The following is a 9471-nucleotide window of genomic DNA, read 5'->3' as shown; positions in this document are numbered from 1 at the left end:
ACCCCAGAAGTTGAGGGTATCTACAAAAGGGCTTCCCAAGATTGTCTTGTACACCATGTTAACAGAATATGGTTTTGTTATCACAGTCTCTCTCTCAGGCCCTACTTAATCTGCCATATCTGATGAACCCCAGAAGTTGAGGGTATCTACAAAAGGGCTTCCAAAGATTGTCTTGTACACCATGTTAACAGAATACGGTTTTGTTATCACAGTCTCTCAGGCTCTACTTAATCTGCCACCTGAAGATGCCATCCTGAGCCAAAATGGTGTGGGGGACATTATTTGCTCCCTCTGTATACATGGAGCCTCTCCAATGGAGCAAACAATTTCAGCCCAGGAAAGTGGTGTGGAGGGGGAGGCAGGAGCCCCTGCTCTCCCTGTGCCATATTCCTAGACCAAATAGGGCCCCCACTGCATTTTAAAAGGCATTCCCACTGGGAACTCCAAGGTCGAATGTGTCTGTGAGACCCTGTGGTAGACTCTCAGAAGACGAGCCTTTGTATGTGGTATTATTGTGAAATTCTGCAGGATAACGGTAGGGCAAGATACAAAGATAGCAAAACAACAACAGCGATGATGATGGTAATATACATTTGTATCCTGCCTTTTCCCATGGCTCAAAATAGCATACAATCCATAATTTAAAACATTGGGTGTAAACAATACCAAACAACTTCTGAATATAAGGGGTAAGCACTCATGAATACCCAAATACAAATGTGTCACAGCAGGTATTATAAACTCTGGAAGCAATCTGTGGAAAACATATGAATAAAATGAAGAATAAAAATGATCTCTGAGGGAGTATTTGAAAGTTCAGGCCATATTTTTAAAACAGAATATAGAAGAATACCAATTCCCCAATAGATTCATAATCAGTAATAAATTCAATCTGTTTTTTAGCTACTGTAAAACTGGGCTCTTTTTGTAAAATCAGCAGGGGAAAGCCATTTTACACCATCGGATAGTGATCAGATCAGAAGGGGGGAAAGCACATTTGCTAAGGACTGTCATGAAAATATTGTTCTAAGAACTTATTTCAGAAAAGAAATTACTGATCCTACAAGTAACAACAGGGCATTAAAAGGTATTCTATTTAAACAGTATTTATGGACATAAATTACAGGGATAATTAATATTTTCTCTAGGGTTATGCAAATGAAAGCTGAAAGCTTGGTGAAATCCTGACAGAAATAAATTAGTCACGAGATCTTTCTGAAATGAAACAACTCCACAAAAAGCCAATTTGCTGTAATATGAAATCATTTCAGACTGGCCTTCCCCTGAGCAGTAGATGTACCAATCATGTTCCAGGGGATCACATAGCAAAAATAGTGGCTATGAAGACACAAGGTGAAAGTAGCTGATCATTAGCGTGTTTTTAATTGAAGAAATATTATTTTTAGGATAATGATGATAAGGGATCCTGGTGTGATTTAAAGTAATAGCACAGCATCTACAGAACCACATAACCTTTCATTTCCAAGTGTAGAATGTACAAATATTGTCATGCCCTTAATTCTAAAGGTGTTTATTTAGAGCGCCTACTGGGCGGTGTACAACATAATATCATATAATACATCATTAAAAACAAATTAAAACCAATAAAACAACAGTAATCAGCTTGAAAGATGACGCTAAGAATTCCAGTGGTGCCATTGCCTCATGGGGAGGCAGGGAGTGGGAATGCCAAGATGTAACTGTCACTGTCCTCGACTGAGTGCTTGGCGGAACATCTCTGCCTTACAGGCCCTGCGGAACTGCATCGAGTCCCTCAGGGCACGGATGTTATTTGGAAGAGAGTTCCACCAGGTTGGAGCCAAGGCAGAAAATGCCTGATTCTGGTAGAGGACAGCAGGATATCTCTCGGGCCAGGGACCACCAATAGATTCTGGTCCACTGAGCACAATGCTCTTCTTCATTAAGACAATTGGCTGGTTAAATAAATTGGAGGAACTGAATATGTCGGAGATATAGGCTCAAACAACAGCTGGGTTTTGACAGTCAAAGGTGAGTGGCTAAAGGAGGAAACCCTGAGTACCTGAGGAGAAACAGAGAGTTGGGTCTGACCAGACCAGACGCCCTGACCAGACAAGACCAGACCTCAGAAGAATACTTGGTAACTGGTTTAAATTGAAATGTGACAACACCCGTGTCCTTATAGCATAATAGATCAGTGTTACAACTTGATTCACTGTATGTTCTTTTTTCTGTGTAATTTACACACGGGTGCCTGATGAATAAAAGTTTAACCATTTAATATCTGGAGTAAGTGGTTTATTGGGGGGGATCCATCACTACTGTGCCTTGTGGGTTATGTGCTGCTGGTCAAGTCATTTGTGATTTATGGTGACCCTATGAATGAATGGCCTCCAGAACATCCTATCTTTAACAGCCTTGCTCAAAGCCATGGCCTCCTTTGTTGAGTCAATTATTGAGTCAATTCATCTCATGTTGGGTCTTCCGCTTTCCCTATACTGACTTCAACTTTTCCTAGAATTATTGTCTTTTCCAATGAGTCTTCTACGGCACTACAGTGACCAAAGTTAAGTAAGTGAAAGGACACTGAGATGGTAAGTTATCGATGTCCAATGCTTAATTCTAAGTAGGGTAGTAGAAAGATTACAGGTTTCAGAAGTCCCAGGGTGCCCAGTTGGAGTAATTAAAATGGCTTGCAAGATGGTGGCAAACAGTAAATTTAACTGGTATGAAGGGTTGCATTGTGTTATACAAGACATGACAAAATTTCATTTTGCTTTGTGTTTTGCTACTGAATAGTGGCCACATCAAAACTGAAAGCAGGGAGCGAGGGAGCAGTCACAGGGTGGGGGCTGCAAGCAGTGTTCCCTCTAAGCTGAGTTAGTGTCAGCCAGCTCACAGTTTTTTAGCCTCTGGCTCACACATTTTTGTCTTAGCTCAGGAAGGATGGCTCCAAAGCAAACTGATTTATGCAGCAGCCAAATCACTCACTCACAGCTTTAATGCCTGTAGCTCACAAAGTAGAATTTTTGTTCACAAGACTCCACAGCTTAGAGGGAGCATTGGCTGCAAGCAGGGTGGGGGCTGCAACAAACGAGGATGGGGGGAATCAACCCCACATGCCGCAGCCCCCACCCTGCTAGCAAAAATGCCCTTTAGAGGGTCTTTTTGCAAGCTGAGTGTGTGGCCCGCAACCGTCCCTCTCCCTCTCTCCTGCTAGATTTAAAGGGCCCTCCAGCTGAAGCCCTTTAAATCAGGCAGGAGGGGAGGGAGAGGAGTGGCTTGGCAGGTGGTTGCTCTTGGGGCGGGGCTTAGGGGTGGGGCTTGGGGGCATCCCCACCCACCCTGGAATGCCCCCCCAATCCCCCCGCTGGAGTAACGAGGGGACCCTAATACTGGATAGGAAAGGCAGAGTGAAGGCTTCTAGTTATCCATCTAAGCTAGTATGGAGAGAGACTGTAGAAAGCATGTCCAGCCCTCATGGTGTACAAAGGGAGAGAGAAGAAAAGTGACTGGAAGGAAGGAACGCCTGAGAGTAGTATTCTGGGTAACAAAGGGACACCAGCAGGGGTGGTGTTAAGTCGCAAGCTTAACAAAGAGTCGGAGAGAGATTCAGCAAGAATGCGGCTTTTATTCTTCAACTCGAACTCACTTCCAACACAGATCAACATCAGTCAGCCAGAACAGCTTTAACATAGCAGCTGCTCTGTATTTAAACATTCCCGGCTAATATAGCCACGCCTACTGTACATTTAACAACCAATGCAGTTGAATCAATAAAGGCCAATCACGAACGTTCCCGCTCAGGGAGCTTCTTCATAGTGATTGGATATTGCTTCCTGGGCTAGTGTTCCTATTGGTTACATTAGGATCCTAGCCCAGGACGAAGCTTATCATGAGATGGCAATGAGATGATTCACGTTACATTCAGTACATGCATTCAAGTCAATTAGAATACACTACAGGTGGACAACAGAAAGATCAGAAAGCACCCAATCTTGCCCCTATACTGAATCTGTACTGCCCTCCTTTGAGGCTTCAAACTCTGTGCTAGGATTAAGAGCAGGGCTATTTTTGGGCAGGAACACACAGGAACGGAGTTCTGGCTGGCTTCAGAGTTGGCCACGCCCACTACAGCCAAAACCTCTGCGTGTGTGGCAACAGAGGGAAGGCCTGGAGAGCGACTCCTCCAGCGACTCCAAGGTGGGCAGGCCAGGGGGGCCCTTGAAGGATCGGGGAGGCATTTAAATGGGGCACCCCGGCAAGCCAAGGGAAGGCATGGGGGTGTGGCCTATTATGCTAATGAGTTTCTGGTGTTGGGTGTTGCCTGTTTGCTAATGAGTTCCTGCTGGGCTTTTTCTACAAAAAAAAAAGCCCTGATTAAGAGACATTGCACAGTCCATTCCATCCAACAAAAACTGTACTCTTTGTCAGTATTGCCTGTGCTTCATATCAACTGAAGAGAGAGATCTATCAGCCTTTGTAAGTTTCCCTCTTGAATCCCCTATGAACAGATTCATGCAAAAGAGGAAAGTTTCTTTACTAAGAACCATAACGCAGTGGATGGTGAAGACACATTAAGAGAAGTGAATGCTTTCTCAATAACAGACGGGCTATTTTATGCCTTCACATTCACAGACAAATAAATAGAATTTTGTTTCTCACCCTTTGGCAAAGCCAAATGAGAAAAACATTGGCATGGTCATTAAAAAGAAAGCAATAGCAAATATTGCAAAAATGCCACTAATTGACAGCATTATAAAATTATTTTATCAACCCACAAAATGCCTTTATAAGCTGAATATTTTTGGAATCATAAAAGTCAAACCCAACATATAATAAGAACAGCATGATTTTCAAACATGATTAGTATTGCGTGGATTGCAGAGGTAAATTGGGTTAGTCTGGCAGAAGCCTCCTTTTTACTGTCCAAATGAGAGATTTTTTAAAAAGAAAGGCAAAGAATTAATGGAGAAAATATTTCAAATCATATTCATTTGAGCTCCTCAAACTCCCTACCACAGAATAGCCTAGGTCAGTTCAATAAGAATAACCAAGAGAAAGTGATTTACTTTCATTCTAAACCACACACTGGTTCGATATTGTACTACTGAAATCCTAATTAGATGACGGCTACTTGGGTATACATACTTTCCTGGAAGTCTCATTGAACTCAGAAGGACTTTTGGAGAGAGACGCTGATCTGCAGGTGTCTCTCTCTGTGTGTGTGTGTGTGTGTGAGAGAGAGAGAGAGAGAGAGAGTGTGAAATGCCATCATGTCACACCTAACTGATGGCAACTCCATAGGGTTTGCAAGGCAAATGAGTAAGCAGAGGTGATTTGCCATTGCCTTCCTCTGCAAAGTCTTCCTTGCAAAGACCCTACTTAGCTTCTGAGATCTGATGAGACTGGGCTATACTATACCACTCCACATCCCACAGGCATAAGCAGGGTGATTTTTGGGCAGAAACGCACAGGAATGGAGTTCTGGCTGGTTTCAGAGTTGGCCACGCCCACTACAGCCAAAACCTCTGCGTGTGTAGCTACAGAGGGAGGGCCTGGAGAGCAAACCCCCCCCCCCGGCGACTCTGAGGCCCTGGAAGGATCGGGGAGGCATTTAAATGCCTCCTCATGCCTTCCCCGGCCTGTCCAAAGGCCAGCTTGCCCGGGCGCCCCACAGCTGCGTGGTGCCTGGGCAAGCCAAGGGAAGGCAGTTTGAACTGCCTTCCCTTCAAGGGGGGGCTGGGCTCCCCACAGCCTCGAGGCGCTCAGGCAAGGCAAGGGAAGGAATGGGGTGTGGCCTAATATGCTAATGAGTTCCTGATGTTGGGTGTGGCCTATTATTCTAATGAGTTCCTGCTGGGCTTTTTCTACAAAAAAAGCCCTGGGCATAAGTACTTCAGTTTAAGTGAGTTGTCTGAAATAAAGAACGTAAATTCAGAATGATTTAGCCATCCTGGCATTTCTATTTAAAAATAATCCCATCAAACCCCACACTTCAGAAGAGCCTCAGGATCCTGGTGACTTGACAAGATGGGACAACATGGGAGAATGTTAATTGGTCTATAAAATAAGGGGGCTTCCCTTCCCGCCAAGGAGCATAAAGACTTGGATAAGGACCACAGTTGCTTAGAGAATTTGCTATAAGAATTTAATCCTAATTGGATGGCAGTTAAAGTGAGATCCAGAAATATGTTGTGTCTTTGTTTCCTGACCATGCTTGCTATCTGCCTGGAACCGGAGGGGGGGCACACTTCCTTTGAATGAATTTCCTCTCAATTGTATGTAGGAAGGAGAAACAAATGTAGAGTCTAGTGGCACCTTTAAGACGAACAAAGGTTATTCAAGGTATGAACTTTCATGTGCACGAACACTTCCTCAGATATGTTGAAATGCAGGGAAAGGTTCAAACTTTCTTGTTGATTCCAGTGTAAATATCATCCAGATACAAGAACAGCCAACTTTGAGTTTGATCCAGCCGTAATTTCCATTGATGGACAAGAATTCCATCAGTGGAATGAGACTTTTCCCCCTCTTCCATTCCACTGCAGCCCAAAATGCTCCCCAAATGCTGTTCTTGGGAGACAGGGGACTCATGCCAGGAATAGTATGAGGGCAAGGGTAATGTTGGCAGCGGTATCAGGGAATCAGTTAAAATCACACCACCCCATTGATGGACCCTTGCAGATGCCGGGCAGGAGCAGCTGTCTCTGGACAGAGGAGTCAGCTGGATCTCTGGAGCTTTAAGAAGAACTGAAAACAGGGCTTTATTGCCCAAAGTGTCAGTGGCCTCAAATCTGGATCTCCTAGAACCTGCAAGTCTTCACTAAGAGCCTACAAGTGCCACATATTGAGAATCCACAAGTGAGACAACACTTGGTGCTCCAGCTGATGCCCCTTATGTGGGAAAGATGCGAATGAAAGACTACATTGCCTGTGTTGAACTAAGTGTCAAAGGCTGCAGCTCCAAAAAGAGGACTGAAGGTCCATGGAGGAGTGAAGGGCCATTGGGAGCCAGTTTGGTGTAGTGGCTAAGTGCGCAGACTCTAATCTGGGAGAACCGGGTTTGATTCCCCACTCCTCCACTCACAACTGCTGGATGACCTTGGGCAAGCCATAGTTCTGACAAGAGCTGACCTTGAAAAAAGCAGTTTCTGTCAGAGCTCTCTCAGCCCCACCTACCTCACAGGGTGTCTGTTGTGGGGAGGGGAAGGGAAAGGGGTTTGTAAGCCACCTTGAGATCTGAGTGAAGGGCGGGGTATAAATCCAATCTCTTCTTCATATGAGGGAGGAAGAGCAGGCAGCTGTGAGAGTGTTATGGGGTAGGATCCTATCACTCCCTTCCTCCATGATTTTCTTCAGCAAACAAAAACTTAATGAAGAAAATGTCAATTCTCCATTGGAGGAATCATTCTTTGTTGAAGGAGGACTTAGCAGAACAGAGGCATAGGATCCAGCCCCAAGAGGCTAATGTGGAACAGACATTACCATTTGCCTGGTTCTGCTGGACAAACTCCCACCCACACTGCCCCATTCCCACAGCACTCTAGAACAGGGGGCCCTAAACGTTTTGAGCAAGCAGGCATGTTTGGAATTCTGACATAGGGAGGTAGATGCCAGCACAAAACAGCTACCTCAGGTGGTGGAGCCAACCACAAAATGGCTGCCCCAGGAGGCAGAGCCAACCGCAAAATGGCTGCTACAAGTAGCAGAGACCATCACAACGTCAGGGAGTAAGGTCATGCATAACTGTAACAGCAACTCTTCAACGTTTCAGGGAGAAGCTCTGTTTAATAGGATGCCTTTTAAAGTGAATATATTGTTTATATATATTCTCTTGCCTACACCTTCAGTCGTGTATGAAGATCCTTGTGCTGTGAGGGCAGTTGCTGCTGAAGTAACTTAAAAAAAATCTGCACAGCCCGTTAGGTTTCCAGTGGTCAGTCAGAAGCCTTGCTGGGCAAAAGCCCTGCCTGGCACTTCCCATTGGGCTGCCAACCTCCAGGTGAGGTCTAGAGATCTCCCGCTATTACACCTGCTCTCCAGACGATAGAGATCAGTTCCCCTGGAGAAAATGGCTGCCTTGGAGGGCAGACTCTATGGCATTGTACCCTACTGAGGTCCTTCCTTTCCCCAAACCCCACCCTCCCAGGCTCCACCCCCAAAATCTCCAGGTATTTCCCAACCCACAGTTGGCAACCCTAACTTCCCACTTTCTAAAAGTACTTGACATGTGCCAAGAAAGGTGGTGGGGGTGCCATGGCACCCACAGGTACCATGTTGGGGACCTCCTGCTCTAGAAAGTCCCTACAACTCTATGGTAAAACCACAGTGATGTCACGGCATTGATCAACTCCTCCCCCTCCATGCCCTGCCCTAAAAGCTCCTGGTTGTTGAGGGCAGAGGCCTGGCTACTGTAGTGTTTGAGGGACAGGGAACTGAATGAGGACAATGGCCTTGTATGAAGGAAGGAGAGATATAATAAAGCCTTTTGTGTTAAATTAGATGCTGGCAGATTTTACCACGCTTGCATACATATTTTGAGTTCACAGTCTGTCAGTTACAAATTTCCCTTTGCCCGCAGATATGTTAACATCCCTCAAGACGGGTTTTCCAACAGTGCCATCATCTGTGTATTATTAACTAGCCAAAAATTAAAGTCATTACTCGATGCTTAATTTCATGCAATGTTCCTCGGCAGTGTATACAAAAGAAATGTGGGTTTTGCTATGAATTTTGTCAATAACACATGCCAGAATTAAACAGAACATCATTGGTTTATTGACTCAGTGACTGATTAGATTCAGTGGAATGATTTACTTTTTAAAAAGCCACCTGCTATTAAAATGTCTACAGGGTGGGGAGGGGTAAGGGGGAGAGAGAAGGAAGGTCCAAATGTTACCATGTGTGCTCATATGCTTCGGTGACTGCATTTTTTGATTTTCTGTTCTTCACTGAAGTAAACAGGAAGTGAGCAGACCCAGGGATTTTTTTGGGGGGGGCTGTCATTTCATCTGGTTCTCATTTTATTTGGGGATTATCCGTCCTGGCTTAGCATACTGCAAGTAGCAATGAAATAGAAGACAGATACAGAAAATCGATTTTGACAGTTTAGTCAAATTTTACACAGTATATATTTATAGACTATCACATAGAACTAGTATAGGGATAGGGTTGCCAGCTCCAGGTTGGGAAATTCCTGGAGATTTGGAGGGTGGAGTCTAGGGAGGGAAGGGGGATGGGGATGGGGCAGAACTCAGTGGGGTATAATGCCAAAGAGTCCATCCTCCAAAGCAGCCATTTTCTCCAGGGGAACCAATTCTTGGAGACTGGCAACCCTAAATTAGCAGCATACATATTACAGAGGAACTGTAACATATACAAACATTCAGCAGATTAGGTGGTAAAACTATTTCAGGGCTGTACCAGTTAAATTCACACGTGGGGCCTCAGGTGATTGTTTCATGTGAAAATCCCCATGCATAGACAAAC

Source organism: Gekko japonicus, unplaced genomic scaffold, assembly GCF_001447785.1.
Source record: "Gekko japonicus isolate JY-2015 unplaced genomic scaffold, Gekko_japonicus_V1.1 scaffold1535, whole genome shotgun sequence".
NCBI lineage: Eukaryota > Metazoa > Chordata > Lepidosauria > Squamata > Gekkonidae > Gekko > Gekko japonicus.
The sequence above is the reverse complement of the archived record's forward strand: the minus strand, read 5'-3'. Positions refer to the sequence as shown.